A 17,680-nucleotide genomic window follows, 5' to 3' on the forward strand; every position below is an offset into this window, starting at 1 on the left:
TCATAGAAAAATCACTATTTTTTCTTAAATTAAATGAAATTATATTTGATATATTTGAGATATATATATGTATATATATATAGTGGGAATTAAAAGTCTTTTTTCCTTTATCTGTGTCTTTTAACTTTTGATAAAATGAACAACTACTGTTTTTATAATTGGAAAGCTGTTCTTAACTATATAAAAATAACGGATGATTTCTGATGGTAATAAAGCCACAATCCTCTTCCTAGATGTATATATGAAATATAGTTTCATTATTTTATTTATGTTGATGAAACTATAAGGCAATAAATTGATAATGTAATATATAGGCAATAATTTATAAAGCTGGACACTAAGCTTAACATAAAGGAGTTTTTATTACCTTTTTCTTTAGGAATAATATTTGTTTTTCTTTCCAAAATTTTAAACAAAGGAATTTTCTACTTTCATATTATTTCTTAATTGCTTTTCTTGTCTAATTTCCAAAGAAAAGATTTTCCTACATTTCTTTTGTTTTGTTTGATACTTTGATTTCCTTTTCAAATTTTTAAACTATCATTTTGAATGTTTAAGAATTTTCTCAAAAAAATTTACTAAATGACCACAGGCTTTAATTTTTCTCCCTGACAATAATTCTCTTTCCTTCTAATTCTGTCTCTCCCTTCTCTTAAGCCTAGATACACAGTTCAAAGAAAACTGTGAAGTACCCCTCAATTTACACTAATTTATCAATTTAGGTGAAGTACCATTCTCGTTTTACTTTCTTCTGGGGTGAGGGGTAAGTTTTTTAATTGTTAAATTAATGTTTATTGCTTTCTTTCACATCCATTGTATTTGTTAAAGTCTTTGAATTTATGTATTTATAAAAACATGAAATTGAATTATATGCATGTTTTCTTCTCTTCTTGACTTTACTGTGAATTATACAAACAAAATGATTAAAAGGCACAATCTGTTAGGCCAATATAAACTATAAAATTTTATTCATAAAATAAATGGCTTGAATATGTATTACAAAATAATAGAAGTATAGTGACTAACAAATGTGCCATTTTGAGTGTTTTCTACATAATTACTTCAACTATTGTTTCTTTAAACATATAGAAGATTTGAACCACGTATTGAAGTGATTTTATTTAATAGGAATTTATAAAATTCTACATTGAAATATTATATAACATAACTTTGTCCAAAAGCATTTAGAAAATTTATAAATTCCATGTTTTAAGAAGTCATGGATGGCTTTTGGTCAAGATGACAGAGTAGGTAAATGCTGTGTTGCCTCCTCTCATGACCTCATCAAATTTACAACTAAACTGCAGAATGACCATCATTGAAAACCTCCTGAAGTCTAGCCGAACAGAAGTTCTACAAATGGGAATACAAACAAGAGGCCACCTCAAGATAGGTAGGAGAGGTAGAGATACAGAACTGGTTGGTCTCACATCCACATGAGCCAGTTAAAAATTGAAAGGGTTATCCAGGCTGTGGAGGTCATCCCAGAGGAGCAAATGGTCCCAGCCACATATCAGGCTCCCCAGCCTAGGGTTCAAGTGCTGGTAGGAGAAGTCCCCTAAAAATATGGCTGTGAAAACCACCAGAGTTTGTGGCTGAGTGAGACATTTGTGGCTAACTGAAATGGAGGGTAGCTGAAGTCCCAGGCATTCCTCTAAAGAGCCCATGCTTGACTTGCCCACTGACAGACTTACTCCCTCTGAACTCTAGCAGTTTGCGGGGCCCCAGGGACATATGAGAAGGAACTGAGTTGTCTGACTTCAAGGTGAGGGCTGAAGGGGCAGCTTTCTCCCATACAAAAGTGCTGGAAGAATCCATTGTTTCTTTGTTGGGCTTTCATTTTTCCTATCATGCAGACACAGGTGGCTATCATTTATAAATCTCCATCAACCTGGCTACCACTGGTCACTCCATTCTGATGAGACCCCACCCCGCCCAACTTGCGGGCCTACCCAAGCCCCTTCTGATGAATTTTCCATACAAACGGCCTGCCTTGTCTCATTCTGTGGACTTTTCTAAAATCTTTCAAAGGTTCACTAGACCCAAACAAGCAGCATCTGACCAAGGTGTGCTCCATATGAGTGCTTCTTGCCTCATGTTACCATAGGTGTCAGTTCAATCTAGCATTAGGAAGAGCTCACATTTCATTCTTAAAGAATTTTTAAATGTGCTTCAGCCTTCCATGATGCAAGTTTAGAAGAGTCTAGTAAAAAAAGAGTCTCCATGAACTCAAGCTCATTCCGACTCAATATTTAAACAGCTGTACTGACCCATCCATATGGAAATCCAGTGTGTGGGCACCATATAAAAAACTACCCTATGCTGTATCTCTGTTAGATGAAGGACTCAAACTGCTCCATTGAATATATATCTTACCCTTGTTCCTATGTTCCTAGATTTCTAATGCATTGACCTCACTGCTTATTCTGTTGTTTGCCTTCCCTCTAGATCTCCAAATAGAAATTGACTTCTGATTTGGAACACAGCAATTCTGGTGAATATAGCCTGCATTTTTGTTTCAAAAATATATGCAATTTTCTTTTGGGATGCTACTCCATATCTGACTTTATCTCCTGCAAACCTCTAAAATCACAAGTGATCCTGAGGTCCATTCAACTGGTCTTTTTGTCTCAGAGACAAATCCTAAATAGAAAGGAACATTGCAGCCAGAGTGAACAAAGGTAATTACTAATCAAGAAGATGGATGGGAAAGGGAATAATCCTTTGATGTCCATTTCTTGCCTTGAGAAGTAACGTGGAGTTTAACCCTGATAGCAATGAGAAACATGAGGCTTTTGAAAGATGAAGAGTTACTTAATCATACATTTTTATAAACCAAATCAATCTAGAGGTGATGTACAAAATGAATTAGGAGAAGTGAAGGAAAATGAAATGAGAAAAACTAATACAAAAAAAATGTTTCTTCTTATATGAAGGAAGTGTTAGACTAACAATTCACTAGGTGAACAAATAATTAGAAAAATATATTTCCCAAATTATATTTTAGAGGAATGCCACAATGACTAATATATTTCTATAGACTATACAATCCATCACTTTATAAAATACAGACACATTGTGCTTGATATTTCCATTAATTAAAAATATGTGGAAAAAATGGAAATCAATCTTAAAATTTGTGATAATTTTGAGGATTGAAAAATAATATATGAAGTGCTATTTAGTATATAATCTCCCATTGCACTGTGTAATTTTTCATTATCAAGACAATGATTACTTGAGTGTTAACCAACTCACTCTTGGTATCCACAAGAATGTGAATAGAGCTGCATCATCAGTGGAAAAATGGGAAACAAATACTGTCATGCCAACTAATGGCTGAGAGAGATTTCTATCACAGGGAAGATGATAAACCAGCAATTACTGCCTCCACTCACTAATGTGCACGCCATCTCTAAAATTATATTTTAAAGTAGAGTTTTTCTTTTCACCAAAGAGAATCTATTGCCAAAAAAAAAGACCATGTAATTCAGTTTTTTCATCTTGCAACTCCATATACCTCCATATATTTTCATCTATATGTGTAATATGTATATGAATATTGTGTTGTATACATTTTTACATGTGTAATTCTGACAAGTCTTCTAATTATAAGTCTCAACCCATCTAATCAACACATTTGTATAAGGATCAACAAAATGTCTGAAAAGTCAATGTTTACAACACCAAGAGTGAACAATAATGAACTTCAGATGAGTATTATGTGTCAATGTTCATCAATTATGACAAATCCACCACTTTGCTAATGGATATTAATAACGATGAAAGCTATGCATATGTAGGGGCAGAGAGTACATAGGAAATTTCTATACATTTTCAATTTATCTGTGAACCTTAAATTACTCTAAAAAATAGTCAATAAAAAATTAAATAAGAAAAAAGTCTGTTTCTAAGGATATTATAATGTATACCAGTTACTCAGCAATCAATAGATCATTTGTTTAATCACACAATCATTTAAGCATATTGAGTGTCTACTCTTATTTTATGCACTATGTTAAGTATCTGGATTACATAAGTCAATAACTTGATGACCTTATAATCAATTCTATAAAATAGTTCTCTGTGGTACTAAGGTTCAATGAACAACACCAATGTCATAACTTTCAGCGAATGTATTCAAAAAGAAAAACAGCAGACTGCTTAAAATTATGGGTCTGAAGTCAGTTGTTTGTATATAAATTCTACCAGCATGATCAACTAACTTTAGTAGCACTTTGAGGGAGATTAATTCATGTCTTTACACATATTATTTCTCTATCGATAAAATATAGATATAACATCAATATTTCTGCAGCTTGTTTTAAGTATTTAATTATATAATCTAGGTAAAACTCAGGATAATAACTGATGTATTCTAATAAAGAATGTTTATTATAACTATTAGAACTATTGTGCTCTTTTTAGATATATTTTTGTACAAATGTCTAACTAGTAATGATAAAGAAAATAGATATATTTTTATTGATGAATACCCATATTGTGACTAATAATTCTAATAGCATATTTCTGATGAGTATTCCAAATGGTCATCAGATATACACAAATACATAATTCTATAACCCATCTGCTTTGGTTTTTATTAGTATTAAGTACAATGCGCTCAAGATCAAAGACAGAATATTACACATCTGCATCTGCTTGTTTACACACCCAAAGCAAAATATGTTCAATCGGTAGCATATGTTAGTGTGAACATCAATCTGTTATGGTAATAGTTTCATTGTTGGCTGTATTACAGAGGCCTTGTCTATAACATCTTTTATTAAGATGAATGTGCTTTAATTTTTTAACCAGTCGTGGTAAAATATTTGGCTAATGTTTTTATTGCATGCCATCTGTGTGGGCAGTAAGGTTGTCCAGTAACACATGAAATATCACTGTTTTGAATAGATATCTAATTGAGATTTAATCAGATGGATATTTTACATTAATTAAATGCCAGCTGATTAATAAAAACATATTTTTGATATTTAAAAACTATGTAAAAATGGAACATGATTAGCTCAAAATTCCACTCATTATGCACAAAATGTCAACTTTCTCATGAATACATGCATGTAGAACAGTGTGGTAGAATCTAGATGTATTTAAATAGCATTAAAATAAATGTCACCCTGCTATTTAAGAAATAGCAAGCACTAAGTGTTTGGAAATGATGCTCTCTAATATCTGGATCTCTTTGACCCCTTTTTGTGCTATCATAAAGCAGTTCACTTTTTTTTTCTCCACAGCTAGGAAGAAATTTAAATGTACCTACTCCCACTGTGACAAATAATCAGTTCCATATATGCAAACCCAGAAGCAGTGCTAACTATAAAAAAGATTTTAAGAATCACAGGAGAACAGAATCATGCAGATGTTTTAAAAACAAAACAACTTGCTGAAATATAGCTTCTCTAAAAAAAATTCAGAGAAATGAATCAGCTTAACTCTCCATTTGTCTTCCCTTTTTATTTTCCATCTTATCTCTGGCAAAGCCATTTTTATCAGTCTGACTACATTTCACTGTAGGTACCCAACTCAAGTTTATCCAAAAATAATAGTGTATGTGCATTCTCTCTTTTCCTTGAAAGATGTTTCCTTACTTGAGACTATAAGAAAATTCTGTTCAGAAGAGAGAACAGTTTTACATGGAATTCTCTTATCACTTGTATAAATAAAATTCATTTCTCTCCTCTTTCTCAGGTTTTCCCTTGAGATTAAAGAGAAATCAAGGTATAGAATCAAGAATTAGATGTGTCTTGGACAGAATCAAGCCCATGATTTTCCTTAGAGTGGAGCTAGAGAGGTAGTAGTACCTCAGAGCATTCTTCTTTCCAGGCAAAATTAGGTAAAAGGCAATTTTGGACTTTCACATTTGGTCTTTGTAGGCCCTGATTACAGTTGAAATCACAAATAAAGGGAGAGATGGAATATATACCCGAGAGTTTCCCCTACTTAATATGACACCTGAGAACCAGAGCTGTTTCTTATTTATTGTTTGTCTTCAAGAACCAGCACACCAAAAAAAACAAAAACAAAAAAAAACAAAAAACAAACCAAACCAATACAAAACAGAACAATTAGTTTAACACACTGTTGTTTAAATACTCAATATTCTCACAGCCTTTAAGATTGATGTCCCTTTTCACATATTTGTGATGAGATGATAAAATTAGCTATGAGACAAATGTATCTGAATGATCATATAAATAAATCTGTTAATGGTATCCTGTTTCTAATTAATAATTCATGTAGCCCAGGAAATTTACAAGGTTTGCAAGGTTTAAGAATTTTCAAACATCCCAACTTTGTGTCAAAACTAAGTCATGAATTCACTGTTTTGAGTATATTTTTAGCTTTCAGTGGCACTGTGGCTAATGGTAGTATTAAGTTTTCATCCACTATAGTTTTATTTGACTAAAAATTACTTATTTCAGTGTGAGATTTTACTTCTGTTATTCTGTAGTATGTGTATATATGCATAAACTTATTTATCAGTGACTTCTATAACCTTAAATGTGTCATCTAATCTCCAATACCTTTTAAATTATTGTATATCTAGGATTTTTACTATTTGTGCTCTATTTTCCTATTAATGCTTAAAAATATAGATAAGGCACACAATTTATAGTGAAGTGTCATTATCAACAACATGACACCTCAAAGTATGAACTCTTTAAATCTCTGTCTTTAAGGAGTACACAGGATAAAAATAATTCCTCTTAAATAGAAATATTTCATTCATAATCTTTGGCAGCAGAGCATGTCAGAAAGACTTTTGACATTCTATTTAAATTAATTTTAAAATAAAAATTTGGTAAGGTATATTTTTGTTTAGAGAATTTGAGTTGTGTTTTCAAAATACGAAAAGATCTATAATCGTCTCTCTCTCTCTCTCTCTCTCTATATATATATATATATATAAGTGTAATATATATATAGATATTACACTAGTTTGAGCACTAAAGAATCAAATCTCAACAATTGTGTTTGCAGCGTTTTTTATATGTCAGTCACATTGGCAGGCATTTTGTACCCTGACACTAAAACTTCTGCTCCAAACGATTATGCACTTTGGCTAACGATTTTACAATTTCACCTTTGAGTTCTTTCAAAACTCTTAGGGGAAATTCTCTCTGGTTCTGGGGATATATTTAATCCAGTTTCCAGATTCTTTTTTTCTGATTTTTGTTGCTTCCTAATTAAACTTTTCTCCTGTTATTATTCCTTTTTTAATATCTATTTGTCAGGCAGCAATACCAAGAAATTGATGATGATGATATCAAAATAACTTTTGAAAACATAATTTATTACAGCAGTATGAAGCACTTCAAAATTAAGGTATAGTACTAGTATGTTTTCAAATTTTTAATTTTTTAAGTAGAAATGGAAAATGCACACATATTAGAGGGGGCAAAGGGAATTCCTTCGCCCACATAAAGACATGAGCACACACAAATAAACATACACTGATTTAAGACAGTTTTCTACAGAAGGTGTATAATGTAGTACAATATTTGATAGAGATCAATGAAAGATACTTGAATATAATTAATGTAGTAACTATCAAATTAAGTAATTTTTTACTTCTTACTAATATTTCTAAACAAAGCACACATCAAAGCTCACTTATTTATTACACCTAGATAATTATTCTTAAAACTAAAGTTAAAAATAATTTTAATTGTTGGACATTTTGGATCAAGAGTAATTTTGATCCTAAATGATCATTATGGGTATATACTTTAATAATTTCTTTTTATGTTTTTTTACTTTATGATTATTCCAAATTTGGCATTTAAAGTAAGGTTCTAAACTAATAGTTATGCTTTATATAAAAAGATGTGAATTAAATAAAAACACTTAGTGCTATTAACATTTGATAAACAATAAAGTTCTCAAAACGTTAACTTAGAAAGCATTTATGTTAGACCAATCATTTTATAAATGTTCTGATTAAATTTTTTTTTATTTTTATATCATTAAATTTAAGATATGTATTTAATTTCACTGACCCACTAATTTTAAGAGTTATTTAATATTAGTCCCATTTTACACATAAGGAAACCAAGTTTGATATGTGATCACCATCACACAGCCACAAAAATCTAGAGTCTAAATCTGAACCTAGATGTGTCTAAAGCTGAATTCCACACTCTTTTCATCATGATGCATTTCCTCTCTCTATTAATCTCACACTTTCTTCGTAGTCATTTATTACATTAGAAGCACCTGATCTCCAGACATGCATGGAAAGTATTTTTTTCCCACAGATAAAATTAGAACAAATAAAATTGCTTTTCTATTGGATAGTTGTGAGTATGGATTAACGTGAACAATACGACTATACTGGTATACTGGAAGAAACGGTAAAAGCCCTCTGTCAGAATGTGACTTTTTAGGAAGGGAGACAAATTGGTAACTAGGATACATACCCAATCTCATCATCCTTTTACTTTTCAATATATTTTGAACATTCTATTTCATGTATCATTTTTAGAGTCTTTTGTTTCTGGTTATCAGATTTCTTCCACAGATTAGAGCCAAGCAAAACTGAAAGATTGACAGCTTGCCTCTAGAAAATTTATTTTAGTTATAAAATCCCCTTGAAATGTTGAACAAGAGGCTGTCATAAAGACAGCCTGGTTAGATTATTCAATTCATTAGCTATGAAATTAGTGTATTTAGTTTAAACCACTCAGTTCTCCTAAGAGGCTCTCTACTTTATTCATGGAGATTTATATTAGGCATAAATATAACACCATAAGTCCCTTACAGATCTAAATTGATTGGCTCTATTGGACCAGTGTAAGAAATATCAGAACATCATTTCAGAAAAAAATGTAAGTAAGACATCAAACTAGAATCACTAACTTATTAAGTAATTAAGAAAAATGTTCTGTGTTTCTAAGTCATTGTTCTTCCTCCTCTATTTTCCATCTCAGTGAATCACAAAACCATTCAGCCCACAAAAATCAAAAACCTGTTAATCCGATCTCATTTTTTCCATGCTTTGTCTTCCTACATTTAACCATCAAGTCCAGTATTTTAAATCTCTGAATAGTCCTCAAATCTTCACTATTTCCCACTTGTTTAAACTACTACTGACATTCTATTTCTTGCTTGGATTTCTGCCATAGGCTGCAGAGTATTTTGTTTTCAAGTACAATCTAAACTATCTGTGACAGTCTGGTCAGTAAACTTTTAAATTACAATACTGATAACATCAAATCTAAAAGATTTTCATATGACTTTTTAGGTAAATTATAAATTTCTAACTATTCATTATAAAGTATTACATGGACTGGTGCTGTTATCTGGTGTCTATCTCATATCATTGAACTTTCTACTTTCCTTCCACTTCCCCACAACCTCCACCCCACTTCACTTTAGTCAGATAGAACTTGGCGTTTTATAAATCTGTGACATACCAAGTCTTCCCGTTAATTAGTCATAGAACAAAGATTATAGAACAAAGTAATACCTTTTAATTTAGAAGCCTTTTTGATGTAATCTCCACACTATTGATGATTTTTAAAAATTAAAGTGTATGCTATAAATTACATCCTCATGAATTCTTTATTTTATAATGAGAAATGTGTATCTCTCAACTCCCTTTGTTGACCTTCCCTTCACTGTCCTCTCCACTAGCAACCATCAATTTGTTCTCTGTCTCTATGAGTCTGCTTCTGTTTTGTTTTGGTTGGTTGTAGGTTGTTTGGCTGGTTTTCACATTTTAAATTTTACATTTTAAATATAAGTGAAATCATACGGCATTTGCCTTTCTCTGTTTGACTTATTTCACTCAGCATAGTACCCTTTAAATCCATTCAAGTTGTCTCTAATGACAAGATTTCCTTCTTTTTTAAGGCCGAGTAATATTCCATTATATATACATATATATTCCATTATATATACATATACATATATATATACATATATATGTATATATATAAATACCACATCTTTATTTTTCCATCAGTAGACATCTAGATTGCTTCTATACCTTGGCTATTATGAATAATGCTACAATAACATAGATGTGCATATATCTTTTTAAATTAGTGTTTTTATTTTCCTCAGATAAATGCCTGAGAAAAGAATTGCTGGGTCAAATGGTATTTCTATTTTAAAATTTTTTAGATATGTTCATTCTATACATTTTTGAGGGTTTTATCATAAATGGAAGTTAAATCTTGTCAATTTTTTTCCTACATTTATTGTGATAATATGAATTTTATCCTTTGTCTTGTCAATGTAGTTTATACATTGATTGATTTATAGACATCAAATTATCCTTGCATCCCTAGAACAAATCCTAGTTGATCATGATTTTGATCCTTTAAATATATTGTTGAAGTTAGTTTGCTAATATTTTGTTGAGAATTTTTTCATCTATGTTTATCAGGGATATTGCTTATATATTTTTTGTAGTATCATGGGTTTCGTTATAAGTGTAATGCTGGCCTTGTAAAATGAGATTGGAAGCATTCTTTTCTCTTCCATCTTTTTTGAAAACTTTGATAAGAATAGATAAAGTCACCTTACATGTTTAATAGAAGTCACCTAGGAGTTCATCTGGTCCTAGATTTCTTCGTGCTCACTTCGGCAGCATATATACTAAAAAACTGGATTTCTGTTGAGAATTTATTTATTACTGGTTCAATTTTGTTACTAGTAATCAGTCTGTTTAGATTTTCTGTTTCTTTCTGATTCAGTCTTAGAAGATTGTATGTTTCTAGGAAGGTATTCATTTCTTCTAGGTTGTCTAATTTGTTGGTGTATGATTGTCCATAGTATTCACTTATGATCCCTTGAATTTCTGTGGTGTCAGTTCTAACTTCTCTTCCCTTCTGATTTTATTTATTTGGGCCCTCTCTCTTTTCTTTTGATGAGTCTGGCTAAGGTTTACTAATTTTATTTCTTTTCTTTTTCTTTTTTTTTTTTTAAATCAGCCCTTAGTTTCATTAATCTTCACTTTTTATTTTGTTTAATTTTGTTTTTTTAGTGTCCATTTAATTTCACTTTGTGCTTTATTATTTCCTTCTTTCTTGTAACTTTGAATTTGTTTCTTATTCTTTTTCTGGTTCCTTTAGGTGTAAGGTTGGATTTTTTAAAATTAAGTTTAGTGGGGTAACTTTGTTTAATATAATTTTATAATATTCAGGTGTACATTATTATTTGACATCTGTATATTCTATTGTGTGTTTACAACCCAAAGTCCAGTTTCCTTTAGCTACCATATATTTGATCCCCTTTACCTGCTTCCCCCTCTACCTACCTGCCTATATTTGACTCCCTTTACCCCATCTACCTCACCCCCCATCCCCCACCCCACTAGTAATCACTACATTATCTAGTCCTCTGGTAACCACTAGCCTATAGTGCATGTCCATGAGTCTCTGTTTGTTTGTCCTGTTCGTTTGTTGCTTTTTGGTTTATATGCCACATATAAGTGATATCATATGTTTTTCAACTTTTTCTGTCTTGCTTATTTCTCTTAGCATGATTACCTCAAGGTCCATCCATGTTGTTGCAAATGGTAGTATTTCATCTCTTCTTATGGCTGAGTAATATTCCATTGTATATATGTACTATAGCTTTTTTTATCCAATCATCTGTTGTAGGACACTTTGGTTGCTTCCATGTCCTGGCCACTGTGAATAATGCTGCTATGAACATCGGTGTTCAAATATCTTCTCAGATATGGGTTTTCAAGTCTTTGGGGTAAATATCCAGTAGAGAGATTGATGGATCATATGGTAGATCAATCCTTAGTTTTTTGAAGAAACTCCATAATGTTTTCCATAGTGACTGTATCAATTTGCAGTTCTACCAGCAGCATATGAGGGTTCCTTTTTCTCCACATTCTCTTCAACATTTGTTATTACTTGTCCTGTTGATTATAGCTATTCTAACAAGTGTGAGATGGTATTTCATTGTGGTTTTGAATTGCATTTTCCTAATAGCTAGCAATGTTGAGCATCCTGTCATGTAGTTTCTCAGCAAAAGAAATCATCAACAAGGTAAAGAGATAACCATTCAAATGGGAAAATATAATTGCAAGCAACACCTCCGATAAGGGCATAATATCCAAAATATGCAAAGAACTCATACGACTCAATGACAACAAAAAGACAAATGATCCAATCAAAAAATGGGCAGAGACCTGAACAGACATCTCTTCCTAGAGGACATATAAATGGCCAACAACTATATGAAAAGGTTATATTTTTGTTTGAGATTTTTTTTGTTTCTTCAGGTAGGCCTGTATTGCTTGCTATAAACTTCCCTCTTAGAACTGCTTTTGCTGTGTCTCATAGATTTTGGAACACTGTATTTTGATTTCCATTTATCTCAAGATTTTTTTTCCCCTCTGATTTCTTTTGTTAATCCACAGGTCATTTAGTACAATGTTGTTTAGCTTTCATGTTTGTATTTTTCTCTAGTTTTCTTTTTGTAATTGATTCCTCATTTTATATGATTGTGGTCAGAAAAGATGCTTGATATACTTTTGGTCTTCTTAACTTTAGTGAGACTCATTTGTGGCCTAACGTGTCATCTATCTTGGTAATATTACATGTGTACTTGAAAAAATGTATAATGATACTATTTATTGTATGACTACTATGTGTATAAATATATAAATGCATACACAATATGCATACACAAATACATACACAAGCATATGTGCGTGTATCTTAATAATATTTTTTAAGCATATGTAGGTACTATTATAAAGATGAGAAAACTGTAGGTCAGAGATAAACTACTTCCCTAGGTTAATAGCAACCTATTAAACAGTCAAATATCAAAAATGTAAGGATTTAAGCCCAATTTTTCTGCCCCAAATTCATTACTACTGCCATCATTCAATATTTTATCTAGCATTTAACTTCTTATAATATTTCATAACAATTGCACTTTTCCATGTATTTTCTCACACCAACCTTTTCTTAATTATTAATTCCCCCAGACATTTTCTGGAATCAGATCAACTTTTTTTACTGCCTAACTTTATTTTAGGCATTATTGGGTTCTAATGGCCAGGATGATCCTCATACAAGTGGAAAGCTGCCACCTCTCATTAGTTCCTGCTGTTTATCACAAAACCAGCTCCAAGGTTAAGCAGTGTACATAATAATAACTGAAGTTTGTCTTTGCTTTTTGCATTTGATGGTACATTTACAAACATAAACCGAAGGTAGGCACTCACTATTATCTTACTGTTCCAAAGCACAGGAGGAGTACAGCTGATAAACTAATATATTTCAGGTATACATTCCTCAGTAATCACAATCACTCTTCATTAGTTGCTTCTAATTAGAAAATAAAAGAGACTCCTAAATCTTTACAAAAAAAAAATATCGGATTTGTTATAATTGCATTTGCAATCCTGATATAATGAATATTTTGTAGTTAAGGAGACTGTTTAACTAGGTATGACAACACACAGTAAGCCTCAGGGAATCTAGATGATTGCCTCACAAGAAAGATATTGGTGAAAAATAGGAAAAGCAATAAATCTTGTGTTACCACTTTACACACATACAGTTTCCAAGAAGTTATCAATCATAAAAGGTCAAAGCAAGCTGGTTTGGGTCTACAATAAGGGGTAGCAGATTCTCTAGTTAACTGTGGAGCTCATGCCCTCATTACTGTGGCATCAAAATTATGGTCAAATGTTGCTAGTACTGTGAGAATTCTACAGAAATCCACATTTCTGGTAAATCTCCTATATTTTGAATGTTGGAAGTAGATTTAATTTCTTTTAAAAAACAGAAACAAGTTTGAAATTTGTGATCTTTAAACCAGGGTAGCGTTTTGAAGTCACAAAAAGGTATAAAATATGGCCAGTTTATTTCCAAAATCCCACACGTATCTACAGACATATTAAAGACTAGATATTACAAATATGCTTGAAGTAAATCATAAGGAATGCAATCACATCTGATTTTCCTCATTGTAAAAATTCGGGCAACAAGAGTAATAAGTTGAAATACTGATTGTATGCATAGTGGATGTAATGGGAAACTTTTTTTTTTTAATAGAATAAATACTAGATATAAATACTAGTCTTTTCTTTGAAAGAAATTAAACATCTAATTGTTGGAATTTAAGCATTATATTAAAAGTAACCATAGCAATATGACTAGCAGATAACTCTGGACAAAGGCAAAGATAGCAATTCCAATATAAGAAACTTAACTATATAATATATGAAACTGATACTATATATGAAACTTTTATGTTAATTTCAATGTATTTAAAACAATGTTTTACATTACATGAAAAATAAGCGCAAATGATGTACACCAGTTGTTTACAACCTCTGTGTAGTTTTTGGTGTTTGCATTTTAACTGTTTTTATCTGTATTTGCTATTTTTATGGCCTCATTGCAAAGATTCTTAAACTCCTAAATTGCTTATTTTTTCTATTTTTATTCTAATTGTATATGTTTTAAATGAAAGAGGAAAATAAATGACTGAAATTATAACAAGTGTTTCAAAACTCTGAAAATAAGTATTCAGCAAGAAACAAAAAGCAAACCATTTGGAAATTTGGGACACATTTTTTATTTTAAATAAAATGAATTATACAATCTGAAAGTTATGTCATATCACAAAATATATTTCATAAATACTAAGGCAAAATGTTAAGTTCAGCATAAAAAAGGCAACTGAATTAAAGTTACATACATACAAGACAATTTATCAGTGCTTTCTCTCATATTACTAAAGATTGCATTAAAAATAGTAAGAAGAATTGAATAGAGAAAGTCTGAAGAGCCAGACCCTTAGCCAGAGCTCAGCTACAGGAAATTTCACAATTGAAGGCCAAGAGGAAAACATCATCGGAATTATTATAAATTAATAAGATAGGAATTTCCTTGTTTCTGCATGGAGTAAGAGGAGAAGCCTGGATTCTGCTATTAGCCACATTATGAGAGGTCTTTCATAGTCATTGATCTGTGGTCAAAGGGTGAAGTGGAGACCCCTTCCTTCTCCATTAGTTGAATTCTAATAAGCCCACTGATTAAGGGAACATTCTGGAAAAGCATAGCTCTACTTTTATACAGATTCTAAGTATGCTGTATAATGAGGAAAGATACTGATGCTCAAAAATCCGTGGTCATTATGTACACTGTGACCCTCAAAGTGAATATACATCACAACTGACGGAGTTTGGTCTCTTTTCTTCTAGAAGATGGATCATTTTTACAAAAGTATGTTAAAGAAAGTTGGGGAAAGGCTTGATCATAAAGTAAACATTGATAATTCAAATCAATCATACTATATATAGATAAAAACTATATGTATAGATTTCAGAGCATAGAGCTACCCATAAAGATATTGGGTAGTATATGATGTCAAGAAACAAGCATTTAAGTGGCCTATGTCTGCTGAATGTATCATGAATCTTTAGAAAAGATCTTGAAATAACTAGCAAATTTTCTATGTAACCCAGGGACATATTACTTTATTTGTTTTATTTGCTTGCTTACACAAAAGATTTATGGCAGAGCCCTAGACATAGAGCTTCAAGGAGTAGATGGGATGGGAGAAGTAGGCCTTTGAAATTAATCATTCATAAATCTGTTGCTTCTATATCTCTGCTGAGAAGATTTATAAATTTTAATAAGAAACATTAATTTAAAAAGTATTTATAGTGAAAAATAAATACTGTAAAATGAAATACCAACAATAACAAAATTAATGGACAAAAATTAAACTCTAACAATGGTTTTAAAAAATACGACAGTACTCAAAAAAGGAAAAATTGTTTTAATCCAAAATATTTAATGAGGATGTTAGAAAGTGTTAGGTAGTGAGTCAGACATGAGTGACAGGGGGAACAAAGGAATAAGGGCCCAGCCTAGAGACTGCCCAAAGAACTGCCCAATGGTAGTAGAATTCTGGGTACTCACATCTGTACTAGGCAAAGAGTTATATAGCAGCCAGATGTCAATCAAAATGACCCCAGTTGCCAATCACCTAGGAATGCTTTTTGAACCACCCATAATGTCCTAAATATAATGTACACTCCCACTTCTGGGTCCTTCTTGTGGCTTTTTATGGCCTTTTGTCTTTTGTTGTTGTTGTTGTTGTTGTTGTTACAATGCTTGAATACAGTTCTTGGCTGGAATCATGTGCCTCCTTGGAGTGTGCTTTGTCTTTTTAAAGTATTCCTTTAATAGATCTTTTCTAAATCTCACTGACTTGTGAATCTTCATTGCGTCAATGAGAAAGAACCAAGGAAAATTGCTAACTACACTTCTGTGCCGTTTTCCCTCCCCCACTTGCTGCCAAACTCAGATTGGCCTCAACAGTAACAAAAAGAAATGGGAGATATGAAATGTTATTCTTACAGAGAAATAGAATAAAAAAATAAAATAAATGGACTAAAAATTAAGAATCAAACACAAAAATAATTAAGACTGGAAACATTCTTAAATAATTTTAAAAACAAAAAAAGAAAAATATAATAGTTGATAAACTTTAATAAGTGCTAAGAAAAATATTCTAAACTTAAAATTATATGGCCTTATAAAACAATAATAAGAAATTTTTAAAGCATCAAAATAAATATTATCTAACATTTATTGTGAGCTCATTTTGTGTCAGGTGATATACTTAGTAACCGTTTTATACACTTTGTATAGCTTTTGACTAACACAATCTAATGATATTGGTAGTTTTGCCTATATATTTTAGATTAGCTGTAGACTTATGAGTGACCCTCCCAAAGTGAATACACATCACAGCTGATAGAGTTTGGTCTCTTTCCTCTAGAAGATGGATCACTTTTACAAAAGTATGATAAAGAAAGGTGAGGGAAAACTTAACTATAAAGTAAACATTGATAATTCATATTAATCATACTATATGTAGATTAGAATGGCATCATGGATTCGCTATTTACATGTGCATAAGTTTCATGCAAGTCAACTTTCTTTACTTTGCAGCACTTATAAATTTTAGTATGACAAGAACAATGACACTGACATCACGGACACTGTCTTGGTGCCCTACTTGCTTCATCATGGTCTTGATTTGTCTTCCAGATTCATAGTCCGTTCTTAGCACACCTCCTCATTTCAACGGCATACTTTCAACATTTTTGTAATTTTGCTTTTATTCATATTTCCTACTCATTTTACAGTTATCTTGAGGCTTATTCCGCCCGAACTCTTAGCTTACTCCAACAAGTTTTATATTCTCTTCATGTGTGTATATATGTGTACGTGCACATTATACATATATTTGTAAATCCTCAGAGTCCCTATTCAGGTTTATGCAAATGTGTAAGGCAACTACTAAATCTACCTGTTCTCTTATTTTTAAAACGGTTTCAAATTAGTTGAAGAGAAGAAACAACTCTTGCTGTTATTGGGAAGAAAAACTTAGCATTAGGGAGCACCATTCTTATATTCAGCTTCATAACAAGGGATTTTGGAACAGAATTTTGGTTAGTAAATTTTTACTGAATATTCAAATTTTTTAACAGAGACCATTTATATTAGAAGAGGTAATATTTAAAAAATATGATATGGCAGTTTTCACTAGAGATTGGTTCTGGACCTCATGTAAAGAGGCTTTATCTATTAGTCCACAATAGAAATATCAACAAATGCGATTACTTAGTAACAGTTCTGTAGATCCGTTTGTGTCC

Source organism: Rousettus aegyptiacus, unplaced genomic scaffold (assembly GCF_014176215.1).
Source record: "Rousettus aegyptiacus isolate mRouAeg1 unplaced genomic scaffold, mRouAeg1.p scaffold_m13_p_3, whole genome shotgun sequence".
In the NCBI taxonomy this organism is placed as follows: domain Eukaryota; kingdom Metazoa; phylum Chordata; class Mammalia; order Chiroptera; family Pteropodidae; genus Rousettus; species Rousettus aegyptiacus.